The sequence below is a fragment of the Gekko japonicus genome, unplaced genomic scaffold, assembly GCF_001447785.1.
Source record: "Gekko japonicus isolate JY-2015 unplaced genomic scaffold, Gekko_japonicus_V1.1 scaffold10, whole genome shotgun sequence".
Taxonomy (NCBI): Eukaryota; Metazoa; Chordata; class Lepidosauria; order Squamata; family Gekkonidae; genus Gekko; species Gekko japonicus.
In genome coordinates this window covers 2029329-2037383 of record NW_015167526.1, presented here as the reverse complement: position 1 = coordinate 2037383, position 8055 = coordinate 2029329, and the positions used below count along the sequence as shown (strand labels likewise).

Here is an 8055-nt window from a genome sequence, read left to right as displayed (position 1 = left end):
TCCTGCTGAGCTTTTTCTACAAAAAAAGCCCTCAAATACTGAGGATGAGTGACCCCCCCACCCCGCTGTCTGCTCAGGGGCAGAACAGGGCAGAAGGAGGCTCTATGTGGATCAGACCTCCGGCATCTCTAGTGGGGGGGGGGTCTCAGGTGACAGGTCCTGAGGAAGACCTCCCTCTGCCTGGGACCCTGGAGAGACGCTGCTGGACCAGCCCAGGGAGACCATGACAGAGGCCCACCGGGGGATGCGGCCTCCATCCAAGTCCGACCTGTGGTCCATCAAGGCCAGGCACGTCTTCTTGGACTGGCAGCAGCCGGGGAGGGGTTTGTCTCCAGCCTTTTGCCTCACCTCCTAACCGATCCCGTCTGGAACTTCATGTGGTCTTGAGCAATGCTCCCTCTAAGCTGTGGAGTCTTGTGAGCAAAAATTCTACTTTGTGAGCTACTGGCACTCAAGTTGTGAGCGAGCGATTTGGCTGCTGCATAAATCAGTTTGCTCTGGAGCCACCCTTCCTGAGCGAAGACAAAAATGTGTGGGCTGGAGGCTAGAAACTGTGAGCTAGCTCACACTAACTCAGCTTAGAGGGAACACTGGTCATGAGAGAGCTTGCCTGCTGAAGGCGCCAGGTTAAATCTGCAGTTATGGGGTTTGGGGTGGCAGGTGTTGGGAACCACTCTTTGGTGCTGGTGACCCTGGAGAGCCATTGCGGATCAGAATTGGCACTCCTGGGCGAGAGGACTGGCAGGGACAGGCGCCGGCCGAGGGCCGTGCCTTAGCAGGGGCCAATTCTCCGCTAAATGGACTAGAGAAAGCGAAAGGTAGAGAAAGAAGTCCTTTTCTCCCTTTCTCACAAATCAGCCAATATCATAATGCCCCTGGCGCGACCTCATTTGGAGTACTGTGTACAGTTCTGGTCGCCACACCTCAAAAAGGATATTCTAGCATTGGGGAAAGGGCAGAAGAGGGCAACTAGGATGATAAAAGGGTTGGAAGACTTTCCCTATGGAGAAAGGTTAAAGCGCTTGGGGCTCTTGAGCTTGGAGAAACGATGGCTGAGGGGTGATGTGATCGAGGTTTATGAAATTATGCATGGGATAGAGCAGGTTGAGAAAGAAGTCCTTTTCTCCCTTTCTCACAATCCAAGAACTCGTGGGCACGCCATGAAATTGCTGAGCAGCCGGGTTAGAACAGATAAAAGGAAGTCCTTCTTCACCCAAAGAGTGATGAACACATGGAATTCACTGCCACAGGAGGAGGTGGTGGCGGCTACAAGCATGGACGGCTTCAAGAGGGAATTGGATAAATATATTGAGCAGAGGTCCATCAGTGGCTATTAGCCACAGGGTATAGATAGGAACTATCAGGCTAGGGCAAGTGACGCTCTGTATTCTTGGTGCTTTGGGGGGGGGCAACAGTGGGAGGGCTCCTAGTGTCCTGGCCCCACTGCTGGACCTCTTGAGGTATTTCTGGCCACTGTGTGACACAGAGTGTTGGTCTGGAGGGGCCACTGGCCTGATCCAACACTGGCTTCTCTGATGTTCTTATGGACTAAGGTAGCCTCCGATGTCCATCCAGGTAGACCCTGGGGAGCAGTCCAGGAGGAAGGGTCCCCCTGCGCAAGGGAGGGGTGCGGCTGGGCTGCCGTTGGCCGCTCTGGAGCTGAACTTTGATTCTGCTCCGCTGCTGTTGTCGACAGCGGTTTTCCGGATGCCCGGGGAGATTTATCTTTGTTAGGCTGCAGGTGCGCACAGCGAGAGCGCAAGAAGCCCTGTGTTGCAGCAGAGGCGGCTCTAAGCTCCCTCCACAGCCAACTGGAACGGGAACAAATTGTGTTCCGGTCCTGCAGGAGAGGTGAATGAGCTGTGGGGAGGGAAGCTGCGTTTCCCTGACAAGCCGTTGGTGTTTCATTCCTCCTCCTGTGCAGGAGGCTAAAGGTTCGCTCTTGCGCGGCAGAAATGAGGCCGAGAGCGATTTTCAGCCAGGCTTCTTGTGTGTAAGATCTTAGTCCTTCTGTCTTTGTTGAGGCACAGGGGCCTTAGCCAAACTGCCAGCCATTTGTACACCTCAGGCCGGGGGCAAGTTGGGCATCTCCATGGGTACGACCATAGGAAATCATGTAATCTATATTGAGTTTTTAAAATATCCTTGTGCAATATTTTGTTTTATTCACACCTTAAAGACAGAAGATGGGGGAAAGCCAATCCCCCCCCCCCGAGGCTTAGTGAGGGCAGCAGGTCAGGCAAAATGGCATGCAAGTCTTGTAGACTGCCCGATTTGTGGGTCAGACTCTCACGACTGTTTTCTTAACATTTGTTCTTTGACCATGTCGTGATCAATGTTCCCGCTAAGCTGTGGAGTCTTGTGAGCAAAAATTCTACTTTGTGAGCTGCTGGCATTAAAGTTGTGAGCGAGTGATTTGACTACTGCATGAATTAGCTTGCTCTGGAGCCATCCTTCCTGAGCTGAGACAAAAATGTGTGAGCCGGAGGCTAAAAAACTGTGAGCTAGCTCACACTAACTCAGCTTAGAGGGAACACTGGTCGTGATCAATGTTCCCGCTAAGCTGTGGGGTCTTGTGAGCAAAAATTCTACTTTGTGAGCTACTGGCATTAAAGTTGTGAGCAAGCAATATGTCTAGTGCATAAATTAGCTTGCTCTGAAGCCATCCTTCCTGAGGTAAGACAAAAAATGTGTGAGCCGGAGGCTGAAAAACTGAGCTAGCTCACACTAACTCAGCTTAGAGGGAACACTGGTCGTGATTGTCCACATTTGTCATGTAATATTTCTCACCGGCAGGAATCTCTGAGCGTGCACACGGTGCCTTTGCTGCACCACCAATATTGCAGCCACATTTGAGATTAGGGGGCCGGGTTTTCCAGTTGGGGTGGGAGGGATGTTGCGTTTGGTGCATTGTTCTTAAAGATAAAAAAATAATAATTGGCAGGCCTATTGTGCTCCTAGCTCTCGGCTTCCAATCAGGTTTTCCGCACGCAATGACTGACTCAGCCTCTCCGTGTCCACAGTCAGTTGTCAGCAAATGCTGCGCTCATTCCTCCGGGGGGCTTTGTCAAGCAGGGTTTTAATTGGGACGGAAAACCCCATAGCAAAGCTTGGAGCCGCCTTAATAGCTGGCTACCGCACTGATCAGCCTTAAACCTCCCTGCCAACTGAAAGACATTTTTTCAAGACAGATGCATGAGACAAAAGCCAGTGCGTGGTGAGCCAGTGTGGGGAAGAAGAAGAGAAGAGATTGGATTTATACTCCACCCTTCACTACCCAAAGGAGTCTCAGAGCAGCCTACAAACGCCTTTCCCTTCCCCTCCCCACAACAGACACGCTGTGAGGTAGGTGGGGCTGAGAGAGCTCTGACAGAAATTGCTCTTTTTCAAGAACAACTCTGAGAGAACTGTGGCTTGCCCAAGGTCATCCAGCAGCTGCAAGTGGAGGAGGAGTGGGGAATCGAATCCGGTTCTCCCAGATTAGAGTCCATGCACTTTACCATTTAGCTATGGGGAAGACCCTTGGGGACCTAACAGAAGCAGAAGAGATTAGGAAAAGATGGCAAGAATACACAGAAGAACTATACAAGAAAGACCTCAATGTCCTTGACAACCACGACAGCGTAATCACTGACCTCGAGCCAGACATCCTGGAATGTGAAGTTAAATGGGCCTTAGAAAGCATTACTAACAACAAAGCTAGTGGAGGTGATGGTATTCCAGCTGAGCTATTCAATGTCTTAAAAGATGATGCTGTTAAAGTGCTGCACTCAATTTGCCAGCAACAACAAAAAAGACCCTTGGGAAACCCAGGATCCCTGGTTCACATCCCTTAATGGGCATGAACTTGTAAGGTGACCGTAGTCTAGGAGCCTGTGGCTCAGTGGAGGGTCGAGGGGGGGATTCTTTGCACACAGCAGGTCCCAGGTTTTATCCCACCATCATTTCCAGCTAAAGGATCTCGAGATGCTGGGGAAAAAACTACCGCTTGGTACAAGAGACAATGGCCGGTGTAGTGGTTAAGAGTGGCGGACTCTAATCTGGGAGAACTGGGTTTGATTCCCCACTCCTCCACATGCAGCTGCTGGATGACCTTGGGTCAGTCACAAGTTCTCTCAGAGCTGTTCTCTCAAGGGCAGTTCTGTCAAGAGCTCTCTCAGCCCCGCCTCCCTCACAGGGTGTCTGTTGTGGGGAGGGGACAGGAAAGGAGATTGTAAGCCACTCTGAGACTCCTTCGGGTAGCGAAGGGCAGGGTATAAATCCCATCTCTTCCCTTCATCTAGTATAAAGCAGACTTCCGCATTTACCGTCTGCCGCTTGGAAACAGGACTGCAGTCCTACCCTACTGGGTTGTTGTACGACTGCACAGCTGAAGTGTCCCCACACTTACGATGTGCTATTTTTATAACCAGGGGTCTGTCTAGCGCAGCATTCTGTCTCACGCAGTGGCCGGCCAGCTTCAAATCAGAGAGTCTATGCAGCTGCAAAGCTCAACAGAACAATTCTCGTCTCGGCCTGTTCATGCCACGAGTTGTGAAGAGGAATCTGAACGTAATGGCTGGCCTTCTGTCTACGTCACCCAAAGAGACCGCAGCTCAGTCCGGGCGGCATCAGAAGGGCAAATGAGTGTTTCCTCTTCTGGCCATTCAGGGCAAAGGCGAGTTTCTCTTTAGTTTTCATAGCCAGAGGCAATGCTCCCTCTAAGCTGTGGAGTCTTGTGAGCAACAGTTCTGCTTTGTGAGCCGCAGGCATTCAAGTTGTGAGCGAGCGCTTTGGCTGCTGCGTAAATCAGTTTGCTCCGGAGCCGTCCTTCCCGGGCGGAGACAAAAATGTGTGAGCCGGAGGCTAAAAAAACTGTGAGCTAGCTCACACTAGCTCAGCTCAGAAGGGACACTGGCCAGAGAGATGGCTTTAATGGGGCCTCGACGGCTGGTGGCTTCTACATACGTCCTGTTCACTTGGTTTTGGGGGGGCGAGCAGAAATTTGAGTAGCCTGGAACATAACCAGTGAAGAAGAAGAAGAGATTGGATTTATACCCCGCCATTCACAGCCCAAAGGAGTCTCAGAGCGGCTCACAAACTCCTTTCCTTTCCCCTCCCAACAGACACCCTGTGAGGTAGGCGGGGCTGAGAGAGCTCTGACACAAACTGCTCTTTTTCAAGAACAGTTCTTATCAGAACTACGGCTTGCCCAAGGTCATCCAGCAGGTGCCAGTGGAGGAGTGGAGAATCAAACCCGGTGGTCCCAGATTAGAGTCCATGCCAGTCCGTGCACTTAACCACGACACCAAACTGGTGTAGTTTGCGCAAAGCAGCCTGTGAATGTGTGTGTGGGGGTGCAAATGCATGTGGCTTGCTTGGTGGGGGTGGGGGGACTGCTGCTTGCAGGCTAGTCCGTGTGTGCTTGTTCCAGCAATTTCTGAATAACAAACCCCTAGCAGGCTCGTATCCAGAATTTTTTAATTGGGGGGAGGCTTTAAATAAGTCGGGGGGCACCCTGCGCACGCCCCCAAGGGAGCACCACATATAAAATTTAAAAAATTGGAAATCACAGGGGCTGGGCTGGATGGGAAACAGGGGCGGCCTTGGCAGTAAATTGGAGGGCCGGGCCCCAAGATACCCCACTGTAGCTACAGGGCCTGACCCCTAGCAAAATTCATAGGCCGCCCGTCTCAAAGAGACTCAAGGCAGATGACCCGTCGGACTTTTTACCACTGCTCAATGAAACCGATCCTGAAAAGCCCTTCTCCCCAGCCTGGGAACTTCTTACTACTTGGGGTGCGTCTTCCCCGGGGAGGAAAAGCTAAAGGAGCATTCGGCTTTTTTTCATCGGAAGGAGGCATCTAAGGAGCGTCTTGGCAGAAGACTCTAGAATGAGGCGTGGCGGCGCAGAGAAAGTGGGGACAGAGAGACTTTTCTCTCTCTCTCTCTCCCTCTCTCGTTATTCTAGAATTTGGGATGACCTAATAAAGCTGAGTGGAGCTGCGGTGGCTCAAGTGGTCAAGACGCTGAACTGCAGGCTGTGGAAGGTCGGTAGTTCAGCAGTTCGAGACCCGAGTGTGCCGCATGACGGAGTGAGCTCCCGTCTCTAGTTCCAGCTCCTGCCAACCTAGCAGCTCGAAAGCAAGAAATTGCAAGTAGATAAATAGGTACCACTGTGGTGGGAAGGGAACAGCGTTCCGTGCGCCTTGGTGTTTAGTCATGCTGGCCACATGACCACGGAAATGTCTTCGGACAGCGCGGGCTCTTCAGCTTTGAAATGGAGATGAGCACCGCAACCCTAGAGTCGGATTTGACTGGCTTTCGAGCAAGGGAACCTTTACCTTTTAATAAAGCTGACGGGGCAGTAGATGAAGGCTAGGCAAAAGGGAGGGATTCTTCCTTATGACAGAGAAGGGATCTGTTCAGCTGACTGCCACCTGGGGAGGGTCACTGACTTGGGTGACTTTAACAGGACAGCTGACAAAATCGTGAAGGGGGGTGTGTGTCTGTCCACAGGGCTTTGCCAGGAGGCCTAAATGGAACTTCCATGTTTAGAGGCAGTGTGCCTGTGAGAGGGGCACCGGGCAGGGGAGGCTTTAGTCTCTAGCACCCTGCTAGACAGTGTGGTTGGCCCCTACAAGAAACATATTCTCCCCTCTCTCTCATTTCTATTTGTTTTCTCCCCAAAGAGTGCTTAGCCTTTCCTTGAATGAGATTAATTACCTTTGGGTTTGTCAATGTAAAGCAAAAAAAAAAAAAAAAACCAAACCAAGAAACCAAGACAGCCATCCGAAGCAGTTCCTGATCGCTGGCGTTAGCTGCCAGAGAAGCCGTCGGTATTTAAGAACGCTGCATTGCAGAGCTGGGATGTGAAGAGAGCTGGTGGGGGGTGGAAAGGCCCGTCAAAACGCTGCGGCGCGTTGGGATGAAAGGCTCAGCGCGGGTTTCCCCCCCCCGCCCACCTTTGCCAGCCTCAAAGCAAAATTCTAGATTCTCTGTCAGGCCAGTTTGAGGGGTGCCGTGGCTGAACCCTTCCGCTGTCATAGCGGAAAAGTCGGATGCTCTTGGATTTGCACCCCGGACGCCCAGACACAGAGAGGGAGGAGGGATGCTTTGGGGTCCCACAGCTCTGCTCTCCGCTCATGCAAACGGAACCTGTGATTCGGTGTTCTTTTCTCGGCACCGAAATTCTCCCATAAAATGTGCTAATTGTCCAATGCAAATTGTGCGCTGATAAACCAGCACATATTACAGGGGCCGATGGTGCGTAAAAAAAACCTACAACCCAGAATGAAAACAAATCTACAATACCAGGGGTGGTGGTGGTTAGAACATCGACAGTGTCTTTCACGTGCCGGAAACCAAACACTTCAGGAGAACTTGGCAATCCTTTTGGGAAAGATCTGTCTGCTGAGAGCCAGTTTGGTGTAGTGGTTGTGCGCGGACTCTAATCTGGGAGAACCGGGTTTGATTCCCCATGCCTCCACTTGCACCTGGCTGGATGACCTTGGGCAAGCCATAGTTCTCTCAGAGTTGTTCTCTCAGGAGCAGTCCTCGAGAGAGCCCTCTCAGCCCCACCGACCTCCCAGGGTGTCTGTTGTGGGGAGGGGAAGGGAAAGGGGTTTGTAAGCCGCTCTGAGACTCCGAGTGAAGGGCGGGGTATAAATCCGATCTCCTCTTCTTATCATAGAAGTAAGCTTGGTGTATTGGAGAGCCAGTTTGGTGTAGTGGCTAAGAGCGCAGAGTCTAATCTGGGAGAACCGGGTTTGATTCCCCATGCCTCCACTTGCACCTGGCTGGATGACCTTGGGCAAGCCATAGTTCTCTCAGAGTTGTTCTCTCAGGAGCAGTCCTCGAGAGAGCCCTCTCAGCCCCACCGACCTCCCAGGGTGTCTGTTGTGGGGAGGGGAAGGGAAAGGAGTTTGTAAGGCGCTCTGAGACTCCGAGTGAAGGGCGGAGTATGAATCCAATCTCCTCCTCCTCCTTCTTCTTCCCCAGCTTGCAATTCACTGGGACGGGAATTTCGAAGGGGTGTTACAGCCAGGTGTACCTTCTTGTTGGACCAAGGTCAGG

At 51.9% G+C, this 8055-nt stretch overlaps 1 protein-coding gene across 1 annotated transcript in view; it reads left to right on the top strand.

The window, feature by feature from the left end:
• Positions 1–8055, top strand: part of RPH3A (rabphilin 3A) — a 134762-nt gene that overhangs the window by 20130 nt on the left and 106577 nt on the right. The gene's annotated exons all lie outside the window — the stretch shown is intronic.